The sequence below is a fragment of the Periophthalmus magnuspinnatus genome, chromosome 24 (genome assembly GCF_009829125.3).
Source record: "Periophthalmus magnuspinnatus isolate fPerMag1 chromosome 24, fPerMag1.2.pri, whole genome shotgun sequence".
NCBI classification, from domain to species: domain Eukaryota; kingdom Metazoa; phylum Chordata; class Actinopteri; order Gobiiformes; family Gobiidae; genus Periophthalmus; species Periophthalmus magnuspinnatus.
Genome location: NC_047149.1, coordinates 1359038 through 1377500, shown reverse-complemented (window position 1 = coordinate 1377500; position 18463 = coordinate 1359038).

Here is an 18463-nt window from a genome sequence, read left to right as displayed (position 1 = left end):
TAATAAATAAATGTGTGCATACATTGCAAGACAGGTAACATTAGGGCATTTGGGGGGGGGGGGGGTAAGGTAGGAGACATGAGGGGCTGGGGCAGACGAGGACATTAGTGAGCAAATGTTAAACATTATAAATCCCATTAAACATCTAGATCTATGACCTGTGTTTTTGTCCATTGTCCTGGGGGGGGGGGGGGGGGGAATCAAAAATGGAGGTCGAGCTGTCCTTGGGGATTGATGGTGATGAGGGTGTTGCGGGGAAGAAGGGTCCTGTTGAAGCGGTGGGGAACGGCCATGTGGAGGTGTCTGAGGTGGGTGGTGAGGTGGGTGGTGAAAAGAGTCCAAAGGGGGGCGGTGCGCTGTCGGTGGAGGTGGATGTTCCGAACGTGGTAGATGGTGTACCGGGCTATGGACATTAGGAGTCTGATGAGGGGAAGGTTGGGTCTGGAGGAGTGATCAGGTGGAGGGTCGGGTGGACGGTCGGGTGGACGATGGTGGTGACGGTGATCTGGGGTGCGGTGGTCTGGGGTGCGATGATCTGGAGTCCGAAGATTTGGGGTGCGATGATCTGGAGAGCGATGGTCTGGGGAGCGATGGTCTGGGGTGCGGTGGTCTGGGGTGCGGTGGTCTGGGGTGCGGTGGTCTGGGGTCCGGAGATTTGGGGTGCGATGATCTGGAGAGCGGTGGTCTGGGGTGCGGTGGTCTGGGGTGCGGTGGTCTGGGGTGCTCTGGTCCGGCGGGTGTCCCGGAGTGTGGTGGGGGAACGCACGGTTCTCCGCTCGATGGTCCAGGCGATGGTCGGCCGGGGCAGCTGAGGCGGCTGGGGCGGTGGAGGCTGGGCCGTAGTGGGTCCCGGCGACGAGCTGACGGTTGGCGGCGGTGACAGGGCGATGGTCGGCCCCGGGGCGCCCCCTTCCGGCCCCGAACAGGAGAGACCAGCGCACCTGGTCGTCCCCTCCGAGGGCAGCCGGCGGTGGGAGACTCCAGTTCAGCCTCCGGGCGAGGAGGTCCTGGACCCGGACCCAGAAGCGGCGGGCGGCACCACATTCGAGAAATAGATGTTCTAAAGTCTCGGGGGATTCACCGCACACCGGGCAGTCTCTGACGAACTCCGCCGGATTAATGACGTGTAACTGTATGCATGTGTAGATCAGTCTGTGTTTCAATTTGAATTCGAAATTACCGACTATGTGTGGTGTAAACCATTCGAATGTGTAGGCCCAGATGGATGCGATGTCGTGCGTTGGGAATGTCTGTGACCATTTGTGTTCTGCCGCGGGGCGTCTGAAGACTCCAGGGAGCAGCACTCTATAACAGGTTCGGGTGTTCATCTCGGTCAGCTTCTTCCACACGGTCCCTCCCACCCAGACGTGGAAGTCGAAGCCGGCGGCGGGGGTTTCGCGTCCCCCCGCCCCCGGCCCGGGGGTGTTCCCCCCGGGGGCCGGTGCCCCGCGAGGCGGCGCCCCGGCTCCCGGGAGGGACCCCCACTTGACCTCCACGTTCAGGGCGAAGCGGAGGGCCATGTCGGAGACCGGGGCCCGTCGGAACGTTAGGCCGGCGGCCGCGAAGCGCCCCAGGACGACCCCTACGTCGAGGTCGCCCGTGGCGCCCGGCAGGTCGCCGACCCGGACGAACCCCGCTCTCTCAAAGTTCCCGCTCCTCATGTACTCCCGAGGGGCGGGCGGGCTGGACAGGAGGTCCGGGTTGAACCGCAGGGGGATGCTGGACAGCTGCTCGGTCGTGGCCGGCGCGGCGATCGCCGAGGGCCTCAGCGCTCGCCACGCCGTCCACGCCTCCCGTTCGAATGGGGGCAAGCCGTCCAGCATCGAAGGCGGCAGCATCTGGCAGAGCTTGTATATGCCCTGGCTGCCTTCCAGGCCCATGGCGTGGCCGAAAAAGGGCTTCCAGGGGGCGTGACAGAGGGGGTCCAGGAACTTGCGGACCAGTTTCAGTCGCAAAGAGTTCTTTTTTGTGACTAGGTCCACAAGTCCCAGACCCCCGCTGTCTTCGCCCCCCACGATCGTGTCGTGGGCCACCAGCGTCCTCTCCCCCCTCCAGAGGAAGCGGCCGACGGTCCTCCTCAGTCTGTTTGCGACGTCGCCCGGCAGGTGGAGCACCGTCAGTGCGTGCACCAGCGTGGACATGCAGAGGGCGTTAACGACCAGCACCTTCCCTTTTACAGTGAGCGCCCTGAGGTTCCAGAGCGAGATGGTCTGCCCGATCTTCAGCAGGGATTTCTCCCACTGCTTCTCGGCGCAGACCACCTCGTCTTTCCCCATCAGGACGCCCAGCACCCTGTACTGGTCGTCCGCCCTCCGCATGTCCACGCTGAGGCGTGCCGGGGCGACGTCGCCGCAGAACGACACCGATGTTTTGGCCCAATTGACCTCCCCGCCCGAGGCTAGGCAGTAGACGCCTAGCTCGTGGAGAGCCGCTTCCAGGCTCCCCACATCTCGGGCGAAGAGGTTGGTGTCGTCTGCGTACTGGATGACCCTCAGCTCGCTTCCGGAGGGAGAGACGATGCCATGGGCGTGGGGGTTCTTCTTGATAAGTGCAGCCAGGGGCTCCGCCACGATGCTGTACAGAAGAGAGGAGAGGGGACAGCCCTGCCTCACCGATCTGCTTAGCGGGAAGGTGTCAGTCAGCGAACCATTGCACTTCACTCTCGACCGGGCGTTTTGATAGAGTAATTGTATCCATGAAATGAATGTGTCGCCAAACCCGAACTGCCGCAAGACGTCCCACAGGAACGAGTGTTCGACCCTGTCGAACGCCTTGCGGAAGTCCACGCTGACGTGTATCCCCCCCGTGCGGTGCATGTGTCTGATGAGGTATTTGTTGGTGAGAATGTTGTCAGCGATGTCCCGGTGTGGAATGCTGTATGATTGGGTCGGGCTGATGACGGACGCGATGACTAATCTAAGACGGTTGGCGAGAATTTTGGCGAGTATTTTGTAATCTGTGTTGAGTAGTGAAATGGGTCTATAATTTTCCAAGTCTAATTTGCTGTCCTTCTTATGTAGTAATGTGATGACGCTGGTGCAAAATGATGCGGAGACGCGGTTTTCGGATTGCATCTGTGTGTACAGTGACTGCAGTATGGGCGCGATGCGGTGAGCGAAGGTCTTGTAAAACTCACTCGTGAGACCATCCTGACCGGGGCTCTTGTTATTGTTTAGCCCTTTGATGGCTTCCCGGACCTCCGCGACGGTTATGGGCCCGTCGCAGAGGTCGCGGTCGCCCTCGGTCAGTCTGGCCTCAAGAGCGCTTATGGCGGTGTGGGTGGCTTGTGACGATGTACCTTGCGCACGAAACAACTCGGAGTAAAAAGTTTGAATTGTCTCGAGCAAAGTACAATGGTCCGCTGAGGTGACACCTGCAGAATCGGTGAGTTCCTGGATGAAGAGTTTCCCTTGTTTCCTCTTCTCCAGGCCAAAAAAGAAGGCTGTTCCCCTCTCTCCCTCCACTGTGTATCTCACCTTGGCCCTGAGAATGGCCCCCTTGCTCTTCTCCAGCTCCAGGGCCTCCAGACGGGCCCTGAGCTGGAGAAGCTCGGGGTCAACCAGGCCCTCCTGAGAAGCCGCACCCGCACAGATGTGTTGGATGTGCTGGCGCAGGGTGTTCTCCTCGACGCTCTCGAGCCATTTTTTGTGTTTGCTATAGTTTATTGTTGCTTTTTTTATTCTTGCTTTTGCATTTTCCCACCAGTCTATTGTATTGTTTGTTACCATTTTTTCGTCCTCGAGAGCGTCGAGGAGCCTGTCCAGCTTCTTTTGATATTTTTCCTCGGGGAGTACAGAGTTGTTGAGAACCCATAGCCCTCCGTTCCGCCTCCCCCCCGTGAGGGAGAAGCTAACCGAGAGCGGTGAGTGATCGCTGACGCCCGTCCACGTGTACTCGGCCCTGTCCAGATTTCTGAGCAGGCACCCAGAGGAGAAGCACATGTCTAGCCTGGACTGTTTCAGTACACCCTGAACGACCTGCCTTCTCGAGAAGGCCCTGGTCCTTGGGTGTAGCACGCGCCATATTTCAGTTAAATTGAGGGTGTGAGTTAGTTGTGTGAGAAGGGATCTGCTGGGGTCGTTGTTGAATTGGTTATTACAAGATATGTCGTATTTTGTTAGTGCTGTGTTGAAGTCTCCTATAATGATGGTTTTATTGTTGATGTATAGGGATAAGTTGGTGAAGAAAATTTTCCTGTCCTGTATGTTGTTGGGCGCGTGCACATTTATTAACCGAAAGGCCAGGGCCTCCTCGAAGTCCAGGACTAGCATGTTCCCCCCCGGGTCTGCGTGGACAAGGCTGGGCCGGCCCGCGAAGCCAGGCTTCACGAGCACGGCCACCCCGCGGGAGCGCCCCGGTCCCAGAGCGCAGTGCAGGGGGCCCACGTGGGCCGCTCTCGCCATCTGTGCACATGCCGGGTCCCACCACGTTTCCTGTATGCACAGAATGTCCCAGGGAGCAGCCTGGAACACTCTGTGCATACGTGCCTGCCCTCTGAGACCCCCAGCGTTGACAGAGAGGAGGGAGAGGCGTGACATGGCGCACGAGAGGAGGGAGATGTCGCCTGAGGTCTATTTCGCTTTTTTATGTTTACTTTTCCGCGCCTCTGCGTCGTTCAGGCGCTTTCTGACCTCAGGCGTGCTGAAATCCATGAACTCAGAGTCGTCAGCGGTCTCATTAAAGGCGACAGTGCCGGGGGTGGGGGCTGGTGTGAGAGCTGGCCCGCGGGGACCGCGCGTAAGCACAGCGCTCGCTTCTCGGGCGCGCGCTGCCTCCGCTCTGTCCTGCTCCGCTCTGCCTCGCTCTGCTCCGCTGCCCTGAGACAGGGAGCGCGCTCTCGTGGGCAACTCGCCCCTCGGTCTACCCCGCACGATGCTTTCCAGTCTGGGAATGCGTCCCGTTGCCAGGGACGCTTCCCCCGCTTCAGAGGTAACGCGCTGAATCTCCTCAGCGCGCACCCTCCTCCCCGGTTCGACTGCGGCCGCCTGGGCATTGGGAGTAAGGCTGCACGCAGCCTCCTCCCCCCGCTCGAGGGTACGGCGTGGGTCAGCGGCCCCACCCGCCCCTACCACGGGCGCCTCCGCGCTCGCCAGCTGGTTTTCTGGCTCCGCTGACAGACTCTGAGCCTCCTCCTCTCCCGCTCCAGCTCCGCGGAGCGCGGGCACGAGCCCCGCCGGGGGCTCCTGCTCGCTCTCCGCGGGGGCTGGGGTGCTCTCCTCTCCCTTCCTCAATGCCTCCCTGAGGGCCTCGACAGCCTCCTCTTCCCGGCACGCGCACAAATGGGAGAACATGCGGCATTCCCTACACTTAGGCGCCCTAGGCTCGGTGCACTCCCGCGCGTAGTGGCCCTGTCCTCCGCAGTTCCTACACAGAAAATCCGGACAGTCACGAAACACATGATCGGGCCGCAAACACCCCCTACACACCCTCACCTGTCTATCGTGCAGCACCCTGAAGTACTCAGGGCCCGCAGCGGTGTTAAATCTAACGGAATAAGGCAGAGACTGCACGGTGTCAGTGAATCTTACCCGTACGAATCTGGTGCCGTCCGCCACGTCTGTCCCAGGCCACATTCTCCTCCGCACCTCAGAGACTGCGGAGACTCCCCAGGAGAGGAGCTTCGCCACGATCTCCTCATCCTCAATATACGCCGGCAGCCCCATGAAGGAGACCACCAGCTGCGTTGATTAGTGATGTTATGGTCTGTGCCGAGGCTTCTTCTTCTTGTTTTTGTTGTTTTACGGCGGTTGGCAACCATTGTATAGGAGCATTACCGCCACCTACTTTTCCGGAGTATGGGACAGAATAGGCTCACAATCTGATGTGAAATGAAATCAAATCAAATCAAATCAAATCAAGATCCTATAATAAACACTGGTCTCCTTTAAAAAAGGCTACCACTGCTCCTAGTTGGCCCTTACTACCACAGCTCAGAACACTCCTCAGTGAAAATGCTTGATGTCCCTGTTTTTCCAGGCTCTCCTTCAGTGATTCTACATTGTAGCCCCTACACCTTAAAAATACATGCTCTACTGTCTCTTCCTCTTCTTGACACACCTCACACAGCCCAGACTGTGCTTCCCTTTCATGTGTAATGTCCCGTTAAGCGCACAATGTCCCAGCCTCAGTCTTGTGATCACCATTTCATCCCTCCTGCACCCCCCCTGCACACTGAGCCCTGTCACCTCTTTTTTAATTTGATACAGATGTCTGCCCTTTACTCCAGTATCCCAATGCCTCTGCCACTCTTTAGTGATCTGTCTCCAGATCAGACTCTTTGCCTCCGATTTGCTGCTCTTGATAGTCATCTCAATACTCATTTTGTTTAGGGATCCTTTAGCCAGTTTATTTACTTTTTCATTTCCTCCAATACCTACGTGAGCTGGCACCCATAAAAACTTAACAAGACATCCACAATGATTAAGTCTGGTTATACAGGTCAATATATCAAACAATATGTCTGGTCTAGTATTTGACTGAAGAGACTGAATACTAGAAAGAACTGAAGAGGAGTCAGAGCACACTAGCACCTGTTTCACCTTCGCCATCTCTACCCACTTTAGTCCCACCAACACAGCAACCATCTCCACAGTGTAAACTCCCAGGGCATCTGAGGTCCGCCTGTTAATCCCAATGTTTTTGGAGGGGACAGCTACTCCAAAACCTGTCACATCTGTATCTGGGTTTTATGTTCCATCAGTGAATATTTGGGTAAAGCTATTGTACCACTCCTGGATGTGAAAGTGAAATGCTGCAACAAGATCAGCTTTCCCTTTTGTCTCCCTCTTCAGGTCAAGAAGGCACCAATCAACAACCGGGGACACCAGTAACCAGGGAGGCACAGCAGGAAACACTAGAGCAGGGCATATGTTTAAATCAAAGACACAACACTCCTTAGCCACAAGGTTTCCCACCTTTCCAAAATGATCCCTCTGACATTTTCCGTATTCCCAGCAGTCTAAAAGCACTTCCTTGGTAAGGTGATATTAACCATGACTCCTGAGATGAATCCAGTAGTTAGCAGATATTTGCTTCCTCCTCAGGTCAAGAGGCATCTCCCCCATCTCAACTTGCAGAGCATTAACAGGAGAGGTTTTAAAAGCACTACAGCACACTCTCAAAGCTTGTGCCTGGAGTACATCCAATCGTTTCAACACCGAGGGAGCAGCTGATCCATACGCCACACATCCATAGTCAAACACAGATTTTATGGGGGCTCGATAAAGTCTTCTTAACGCTGAGCAACTAGCTCCCCATTCTCTCCCAGCTACACACCTCATGACATTAACTATCTTTTTACATTTAGTTTCAATTTTGTCAATGTGGGCCTTCCACGTCAGATGTGAGTCAAATACAACCCCTAAAAATTTAAATGAGCTGACTCTCTCAATTTCCTCATTGTACAGCTTAAGCTTTAAGGCCTCACTTACTTTCCTCTTGGTAAAGAACATCAGCTTTGTCTTTTCTACTTAAAATCTGAATCCCCAATTGAAACCCCACTCAACCACAACATTTATTGCATTTTGGACCTTACTAACAATGTGCTCAATACACCTGCCTCTCTTCCACAGGGCGCCATCATCTACAAAGAGTGACCTGCCAATCCCCTCAGGAACTGCAGTGAACACATCGTTAATCATAATAACAAAAAGCAACGGACTAATCGCACTGCCTTGCGGTGTCCCATTGTCCACTGTGTACTGACTCGAAAAAGTTGTTCCTATTCGAACCTGGATTTTCCTACCAAAGAGGAAGTCCTTGATCCAGTTGAAGGCCCCTGGCACCTATTTACAGCTTATGAAGTTTAATTAACAGGCCCTCCCTCCACAGCATATCATACGCTTTCTCAATGTCAAAGAAGACAGCTAGAACTGATTCCTTGTTTACTTGGGCTTTTCTAAGGACATTTTTCAAGCCGTACAACTGCATCTGTTGTGTTTCTTGCCTATAAATTTGGCTAGTATTCTTTGTTTCTCCAAATCAAAAGTCAATCTTTCAGTTATCATTCGCTCCATAAGTTTACACAGGTTTAAAGTGAGGGCAATAGGTCTATAACTAGCTGGTTTGGAGGGATCCTTTCCTGGCTTTCTTATTGGGACTATAACTCCCTCCTTCCAATTGGCGGGGAGTTCCCCCTGGATCCATATTCGATTGATGAGACATAGCAACTTTTTGAGACCCTCCCTACCAAGATTCTTCAACATTGAGTAACAGATTTCATCTTTCCCAGGAGCAGTTGTCTTTGTTGTCCTTAGTGCCCTCTTCATTTCTTCCACAGTAAATAAAGAGTCCAAATTATGACCTGAGGTAGACTTCCTCTTTAGCGCTTCTAGATTTTGTGCTTTGGTCTGCTCTAATCTTGCTTTTGCCATCTCTGATAAATTGTCAGAACTGTGGACCGATGCAAAACTTTTAGCCATAATTTCAGCCTTCTGTTGGTCTGACACTGCCGCTCCCTCCACTAAAGTTAAAACAGGGTAGTCCCACTCCTGTCTGTCTCCACCCATACTCTTAACCATTCCCCACACGTCACCCACTGGTGTAGTTCTCCCTATTTTTGAACAGAAAGTTCTCCAGCTCCCTCGCTTCGCCTGTTCAACTGTCCTTTTGACCAGTGCCTCAGCCCTCCGGAATTGTATTAAGTTTTGCATATTTAGCATCTTTTTAAGCAGTCTAAAGGCTTTATTACGATCCTTTACTGCCTGCTGGCATTCACTTGTCCACCAAGGAACCAATACTCTACCAGGTTTATTTTTACTCACGGGGATAGAGGACCGAGCTGCTTCTAACATTGCCTCAGTTAGCTGATTATTCATAAGGTCTATGCTATTAGATTCATCTATGCAACCCATAGATTCTTCAAAAAGCCTCTGAAACTTTTCCCAGTCTGCCCTGTGAAAGATCCATTTACTAGTCCTGTTACTGTGCGTTACCTGTACCTTGTCCCCGACTGAACAAAAGACGGGGTAGTGGTCACTCCTAAGAGTAGTATCTGTTCTGACGGTCCACTGGCTTACTCCTGCAAGAACATTAGACACTAAAGTCAAATCCAATATGGACTCTGTGCCATTTACAACATTATACTGAGTTCCCCTTCCATCATTCATACATACAAGCTCACACTCATCCATTAAATCCTCAATCACACTGCCATTGGTGTCTGTATGCAGGCCCTCCCACACTGTGCTATGGGCATTGAAATCTCCAGACCATATAACGTTACGACGATCTTGGCCTTCAACTCTAAGAAGATGTTGTAGCTCTAATCTGAGACATGGGTTATAAAAATTAATTGTCACTGTTCCCAAATTTCCACTGCAATATATTCCAAGTTACTGCCTTTCCCTAATAGTCTGTATGGGATATCTTGCTTAACAAATGTAGCACAGCCCCCGCCACCTCCATGATCTGTGTTCTTCCTTATGCCATAATAACCATAAATCACAAAATCCAATGAGGGCTTGAGCCATGTTTCCTGTACACAAATAACATCAGGCTTAACATTTAGTTCTTTGATGAAATGCTTAAATTCCTGGCCATTGGCCAGTAAACTTCTAGCATTCCACTGAAGGGGGAAAACCATGACTGGGAGAATAAACATTATGTTTCCTGACTCGACTGATGATTGAGGTTATCCCTCACCTCTTCCCATGTCAGTCCTCCAAGTCCCAAATGATTAACTGCTGCCTTTACGATCAACTGAATTTCTTCATTTTTTGATTGCACACCAGCTGTGGTATTTATTACACCAGCAATGACAACCAATGCCTTTTTATCAATGACAAGAACATTAGGGTTCATCTGGGGTACCCTCTGGGCCTCAGCCTCCCTCTGATCCTTACCATGCTGTTCATCCCAGTTTCTCTGGTAACCTTCACTGTTTTTGCATATGAAATTGTCCTCTCCACTCTCACTTTTTGAATATTTCTCTCTCGCTTCATCATCTCACATCCAGCATATGCCATGCTATGTGCTCCACCACAACTGCAGCACTTTGGTTGGATCACTGTTCCACACTTGCCATACTCATGATCCCCCCCCACAGCACGCACACCTTCTTTTATCTTTACAGTTTTTCGCCACGTGTCCAAACCTTTGGCAGTTATAGCAGTGGTTTTGGGACATACGCTCTCACTGGGAAACAAATAAATCCAAGAAATACTTTTTTAGGAAGGATTTCTTCCTCAAAATGAATCAGGATACTTTCACTATTTACTTTCACTCCTTTTCTTGTGGCCTTCATCCTCTCTAAGTGGGTAATCTTGGCTCCTTTGATCTTGTTTTTAAGATCCTCCATTTTTACAACAGCAGGTACTCCCGTTATAACTCCCTTGCATCCGCTAGCTCTTTGAGCACCCACTTGTCCCACACTATCCACTTTAAGCTTTCCCAGTTGTTTTAGATCCAGCGCTTTCATTGGCACAGTGCACAAGAAAATTTCCATCTGCAAGAACTTTTGCCGATATGATATCACCCAGCTTGCTGCTCAGTCAAAATAAACGGGCTAAGCCTCTTAACACTAGCCTGGTTTTTCCCATTGAATCTCAAAATGTAAAATAGGTAAATAGGTATTGTTGTAAATAGGTATTTGTAATTGTACATATTTTTAATTTGTCCACATTATATTGTCTTTCATTATGTTTAATTCTTATCTTTGAATGTTGAAATGTTTTCTTAATTGTAGGTTGCCTTGAAACATCTGGCCTGGGGACAACCGATGAAAATTAGCTCTAGTCAGCTAACTGTTTATTAATGTGCATTGTCCCCTTTTTAAATAAATAAATTAATTAAATTAAATTAAATAAAATTACAATCATACGGTCTATTTTCGGTCTCTCGGTTATAGTAGGAAGGTCAGCTTCACTATCACTACTGTTATTTCTAACTCGCTTGCAATTCTTTGCAAGCCTGTTGTCCTCCCCCTGCTCACTTTGCTCCATGCTAACATCATCATCCTCCCCCAACTCTAGGAGGTCTGTCCAACTGCCAACCTCAGACCCACTCATGGAACAGTTCTGCTCAGCCGCCGACAACGAAGGGTGATCAATCAGTTTTGAATTTCCCACACTTTTCCGACCAGCCGATGACGCCGCCATCCTCCTCGATGCTCGTGTCGAGGCTTCGAAGTTTGTGTCGAGTAATCAGTAAAAAATCTGGCGAAGTGTGGTTCGGAGCGTGGTTTGATGACGTAAGCGATGACGTTCGAACCTTCCTGAAGCACCGTACCACGTGACTGATTCAGGACGTGGTTTGCCGGTTTGCCGTGTGAACCGTGTGTCATTTGCAATATATATTTTTTTTTATTTATTTATTTATTCAGTGTTTAACCAGGAATAAATTAAAAAAAAAAAAAAAAAAAAAAGTTCAGTGTTTAACCAGGCCCCTCCCCGAACCGCCACCTTAACGTGGTGGAGAGGTTTGAGCACCCGAATAATCCTGGGAGCTATGTTGTCGGGGGCTTCATGCCCCTGGTAGGGTCACCCATGGCAAACAGGTCCTGGGAGACGGGTCTGACTAAGAGCGGTTCAGAAGCCCCCCATGAAAGCAAAAAGATCAAGGCCAGTTACATCGCCCGGACTGGCGTTACCGGGGCCCCACCCTGGAGCCAGGCCTGGGGTGGGTGCTCGCCAGCGAGCGCCTGGTGGCCAGGCCTTTCCCCACGGGGCCCGGTCGGGCCCAGCCCGAAGGAATGACGTGGGGCCGTCCTCCCGTGGACCCACCACCTGCGGGAGGAGCCATGCGGGGCGGGTGCAAAGAGATCTGTGCGGCAGTCGAAGGCGGGGACCTCGACGACCGGATCTCCGGACATGGAGACTAGCTCTGGGGACGTGGAACGTCACCTCGCTGGGGGGGAAGGAGCCTGAGCTTGTGCGGGAGGTTGAGCGTTACCGGCTAGATATAGTCGGCCTCACCTCCACGCACAGCTTGGGCTCTGGAACCCAACCTCTTGAGAGGGGTTGGACTCTCCATTTCTCTGGCGTTGCCCGCGGGGAGCGGCGGCGAGCTGGTGTGGCCTTGCTCATTGCCCCACAGCTCAGCCGCTGCGTGTTGGGGTTCACTCCGGTGAACGAGAGGGTCGCGTCCCTGCGCCTTCGGGTCGGGGACAGGTCTCTCACTGTTGTGTCGGCCTACGGGCCAAACAGCAGTGCAGAGTACCCGGCCTTCTTGGAGTCCCTGGGAGGGGTACTAGATAGTGCACCAACCGGGGACTCCGTTGTTCTCCTGGGGGACTTCAACGCCCATGTGGGTAACGACAGTGACACTTGGAGGGGCGTGATTGGGAGGAACGGCCTCCCCGATCTGAACCCGAGCGGTGTTTTGTTATTGGACTTCTGTGCTAGTCACAGCTTGTCCATAACAAACACCATGTTTGAGCACAAGGGTGTCCATCGGTGCACATGGCACCAGGACACTCTAGGTCGGAGGTCGATGATCGACTTTGTTGTCGTGTCATCTGACCTCCGACCGCGTGTCTTGGACACTCGGGTGAAGAGAGGGGCTGAGCTGTCAACTGATCACCACCTGGTGGTGAGTTGGATCCGCTGGCGGAGGAGGAAGCCGGACAGACCTGGCAGACCCAAGCGCATTGTGAGGGTCTGCTGGGAACGTCTGGCGGAGCCCTCTGTCAGGGGGGTCTTCAACTCCCACCTCCGGGAGAGCTTCTCCCTGATTCCGGGGGAGGTTGGAGACATGGACTCCGAGTGGGCCATGTTCTCCACCTCTATTGTCGATGCGGCTGCTCGTAGCTGTGGTCGTAAGGTCTGTGGTGCTTGTCGCGGCGGCAATCCCCGAACCCGGTGGTGGACACCGGAAGTAAGGGATGCCGTCAAGCTGAAGAAGGAGTCCTATCGAGCCTTGTTGGCTCGTGGGACTCCTGAGGCAGCTGATGAGTACCGGCGGGCCAAGCGTGCCGCGGCTCGGGCAGTCGCAGAGGCAAAAACTCGGGGTTGGGAGGAGTTCGGAGAGGCCATGGAGAAGGACTATCGGACGGCCTCAAAGAGATTCTGGCAAACCGTCCGACGCCTCAGGAGGGGGAAGCAGTGCTTCACCAACACTGTTTACAGTGCGGGTGGAGAGCTGCTGACTGGGGATGTTGTCGGGCGGTGGAAGGAATACTTTGAGGATCTCCTCAATCCCACTGTCACGTCTTCCGAGGAGGAAGCAGAAACTGGGGACCTAGAGGCGGACTCGTCCATCACCCTGGCTGAAGTCACTGAGGTGGTTGGCAAGCTCCTCGGTGGCAAAGCTCCGGGGGTGGACGAGATCCGTCCTGAGTACCTCAAGTCTCTGGATGTTGTGGGGCTGTCTTGGCTGACACGTCTCTGCAACATCGCGTGGCGGTCGGGGACAGTACCTGTGGAATGGCAGACCGGGGTGGTGGTCCCTCTGTATAAGAAGGGGGACCGGAGGGTGTGTTCCAATTACAGGGGAATCACACTCCTCAGCCTTCCCGGTAAGGTCTATTCCAGGGTACTGGAGAGGAGAATCCGACCGATAGTCGAACCTCGGATTCAGGAGGAGCAGTGTGGTTTTCGTCCTGGTCGTGGAACACTGGACCAGCTCTATACTCTTCATCGGGTCCTCGAGGGCTCATGGGAGTATGCCCAACCAGTCCACATGTGTTTTGTGGATCTGGAGAAGGCATTCGACCGTGTCCCTCGTGGTGCCCTTTGGGGGGTGCTCTGGGAGTATGGGGTCCGGGGCTCTTTGCTAAGGGCTGTCCGGTCCCTGTATGACCGGAGCAGGAGCTGTGTTCGCATTGCCGGCAGTAAGTCAGACCTGTTCCCGGTGCATGTTGGACTCCGCCAGGGCTGCCCTTTGTCACCGGTTCTGTTCATTATATTTATGGACAGAATTTCTAGGCGCAGCCAGGGGCCGGAGGGGGCCTGGTTTGGGAACCACAGGATTTCATCTCTGCTGTTTGCAGATGATGTTGTCCTGATGGCTTCTTCGAGCCAGGACCTGCAGCAGGCACTGGGGCGGTTTGCAGCCGAGTGTGAAGTGGCTGGGATGAGAATCAGCTCCTCCAAATCCGAGGCCATGGTTCTCGACCGGAAAAAGGTGGTTTGCTCTCTCCGGGTGGGTGGTGAGTCTCTGCCCCAAGTGGAGGAGTTCAAGTATCTCGGGGTCTTGTTCACGAGTGAGGGAAGAATGGAGCGGGAGATTGACAGGCGATTGGTGCAGCGTCTGCAGTGATGCGGTCGCTGTATCGGTCCGTTGTGGTAAAGAAGGAGCTGAGCCGGAAGGCGAAGCTCTCGATTTACCGGTCAATCTACGTTCTACCCTCACCTATGGTCATGAGCTCTGGCTAATGACCGAAAGGACAAGATCGCGGATACAAGCGGCTGAAATGGGTTTCCTCCGCAGAGTGGCCGGGCGCACCCTTAGGGATAGGGTGAGGAGCTCGGTCACACGGGAGGAGCTCAGAGTAGAGCCGCTGCTCCTACACGTTGAGAGGAACCAGTTGAGGTGGCTCGGGCATCTGCTCAGGATGCCTCCTGGACGCCTCCCTAGGGAGATGTTCTGGGCATGTCCCATCGGGAGGAGGAAGACCCAGGACACGCTTGAGGGACTATGTCTCTCGGCTGGCCTGGGAACGCCTTGGGGTCCCACCGGAGGAGCTGGAGGACGTGTCCAGGGTGAGGGAAGTCTGGGAGTCCCTGCTTAGACTGTTGCCCCCGCGACCCGGCCCCGGATAAGCGGAAGAAAATGGATGGATGGATGGATGGATGGATGTTTGGTTTCAAAAGCTTTACATCTTATATTATTTGCAGACGATACAAATATAATACACTGTGGCAATGATTTAGAAACAGTAATTGAGGAGTTAGAAAAAGAACTAAAATTGCTGAAAAGCTGGTTTGACTCAATCGCCAAATAAATGTGAACAGGAATCTTATTATTCATACATTAATAGAGCAAATAAATCAAATAAAATTTCTAGGAATAATACTCCAAAATAACTTAAGTTGGAAAAGCCACATACAATTTATAAAGACAAAATTATGTAAATCTTTAGCAATTATATCCAAAGTAAAAGAATGTTTGAAAGAAAAAACATTGTTCATTTTGTAGATTTCGTTGATACTTCCCTACATGACCTACTGTGTGGAGGTGTGGGGAAACACATATCAAACAAACATCATTCATATTGCAGTTGTCCAAAAACAAGCAATGCGAATTGTGAACAAAGCCTCCTATAGGGCTCATACAAATGAATTCTTTATCCAAAAAAACACAATGAAATTCAAGGACCTGGTAGATTATAGAACTGTACAATTTATGTATAAAATTAAGAATAAACAATTACCATTTCATATCCAAGATCTGTTTAAAAATCGAGATTGTGCCTATAATCTTAAAGGACATGATGTATTTAAAAAAAAAACAAGTGTCAGAACAAATGTAAAACAGCACTGCATTTCAACTGTTGGCGTAAATGTTTGGAACAGGTTAGATGATAATATTAAAGATTGCAGAACCTTGAGCCGTTATAAAAGTTTGTACAAAAAGAAAATCATAAACTCATATGCTGAATGCTGAATTGTGCAGATTCAGAAAACTTTATTGATCCCAGAGGGCAATTAATTTGCAGCATACTCCGAGCAATTCAACATACACGCAAACACACAGTGTGTCAGTCCAAGCACAATATAGGAGCAATATACATAAAAACAACAGTGCAAAACTTCAAGAACCCCTACCCTTGGAATTTAACAATTTAATCGCTGAGGGTACAAAAGAATTTGAAAAACGATTAGTTTTCCTTATTGGAGCATAAAAGCGATGTCCTGAAGGCATCATGATGAAGTCAGGAGCCAGAGGATGGAGGGGCTGAGCCAGGAGACACTTGGCTTTGCTCAGCACCCGCTCCTCCCACAGAGAATGCAGCTCCCTCTGTTTAACCCCTGTAATTTTTGAGCAGGTTTTAACAATGTTTTGCAGTTTGTTCCTATCCTTCAAGGACAGAGACTGAAACCAGCAAATGAAAGAAAAAGTGAGCAAACTCTCGATTAAAGAACAATAAAAGTTGTTGAGAATATTTCTGTTTACATTAAAAGAGTTCAGTTTTCTCAACAGATACATTCTTTGCTGCCCTCGTTTAACAATGCTTTCAGTGTTTAGATCAAATCTCAATCTGTTGTCTATCACGGTGCCTAAATACTTGTAATTATCGACAATTTCGACAACATCTCCATGTATGACACTGACACTATGAGAAGGTGCACGTCTAAAATCAATAACCATATCCTTCGTTTTGGCAACATTCAAATCCAGGTAGTTGTCCTCACACCACTGGACAAACTGCCCCAGCGCAGGGCCATGATTTATCTCAGATCCTGCAAGTAGCGACACCAGGACCGTGTCATCCGAAAATTTAATGAGGAATCTGTTTTCCTCTGAGGATCTGCAGCTGTCCGTGTACAGAATAAAAAGGAGAGGCGACAGTACACAACCCTGAGGAGATCCAGTGTTAGAGATGGAGGGAGGAGACATTTGTCCATTTACAAGGACACGCTGGACCCTGTCAGTGAGAAAGTTTAAAATCAATAAAAGAAGCTGATCTGGTAAATTAAAATCCACAGCCAGTCTTTGAACCAGGACATGGGGCTGCATTTTGTTAAAAGCAGAGGAAAAGTCTGCAAATAAAAGTCTCACATGGGCTCCAGTGTTTTCAAGGTGCTTATAGACAGTGTTCAATAAAAAAAAGCTTTGCGTCCTCCACTCCTTTCTTGGGCTGATATGCAAATTGCAGTTGATCCAGTTTTCCTTCAATTAAAAACAAAATGTGAGTCTTTAAGATCAGTTGAAAACACTTCATAACAAGTGATGTGAGCGCCACCGGCCTGAACTCACTCAACTCCTTTGATTTGTTTGATTTGGGGAGAGGTATCACCGTTGATGTTTTCCACAGAGTAGGAATTTGACAACAATCAGCGCACATTTGGAACAGTTTGGTAAAAACAACACTGAGCTGGGTGGCACAGTGGTGCAGGGTGCGCCCACAGATGGCATCAGGACCCCTGGCCTTCTCTGTCTTTACCTTCCTAAATAGAGCAGTGACCCGATTCTGTGAAATCACAATATCATTTAAGGGTTTAAGACAATTCCTACAATCAGTCACATTTTTCAAGACATCCCCCCTTTCAAAACGGGAGAAAAAAGTATTAAAAGCACTTGGCAACTCCGCCTCAGACACACCCTTTACCGTTACAGGTTTCCTGGCCTCTTTTTGGTGGCCACATGAGGCCATGTTCTTAATACCTCGCCAGGCCGCTTTAAGATCCCCACTGCTGTACTGGGCTTCCACTTTGTCCTTGTATTTAAGTTTGGCCTTTCTTAGCTCCCCTTTCACTTCCCTAGAAATTATCTTTCTGTCCAATTGGTTCCCAGTACAGTAGACCACTTTCTTTTTATTTATAATTGATTTAAGATCTTTAGTTATCCGCGGTTTGTTATTTGGATAGATCACCACATTTTTAGATGGTATGATCGAGTCAACACAAAAAGTGATGTAAGAAGAGATCGATTCACATGCGTCATTAAGATCATCTGATGCATCAAAGAAACAGTCCCAATCCGTACATTCAAAGGAGGCCTGAAGTGTGGCAATGCTGTCCTCAGACCCACACTGCACAGTTTTTACCTCACGCGGCAGGCGCCTGAACACAGGGATATACCGCGGCATAAGATATACGCAGTTGTGGTAGGAGGATCCCAGAGAAGGAAGTGGCAGAGACTTGTACGCCCCACTCACTGTACCGTAACACAAATCAAGGGTCGTATTCCTCTGTGTTGTGGTACACGTAACGTACTGTTCGTATGTCTTAAAAGTCTCGTTCAGACGACAGTGATTAAAGTCCCCTAGAATAAATTTTGGGGCGTCAGGACAGATTGTGTCAAGGCGGTGCGTGACGTCACCAATCAGCTGTGCAGCGGCTGCAGCGTCAGCCCGGGGATGCACGTAAACAATAGTAAAAAACAGCTGTTGGAACTCCCGCGGCAAGTAGAACGGCCGAAGAGAGACTGACAAAAGTTCAATGTCAGGAGTACAAATCCTCTCCCGCACAACAACAGTTTTACAGTACCTTTCATTAATGTAGCAGCACACACCGCCCCCGCGGGTCTTGTTTGTTACTTCGCTGTTGCGATCCAGTCTGAGCGGAGTCCCAAAGCCGCTCAGTTGCAGATCCTCATCTCGGTCCGCGTCGTTGAGCCAGGATTCCGTAAAGACAAGTAGGCAGGCATTCTTAATCTCCTGCCTGACCGTGGTCCAAGCTTCCAGCTCATCGAGCTTGTTCCGGATGGACTGTACGTTCCCCAGCAGGATGGTGGGAAGAGCAGGTAGCCTGCGTCGATCCCGCAGGCTCAGGCGTTTAAGTCTCCTGTAGGTGCCTCCTCGTTTTCCTCGTTTACGGCGCCCTGTTTTAACAGTCGTCGTTCTACGAAGCGCCGGTGGGAT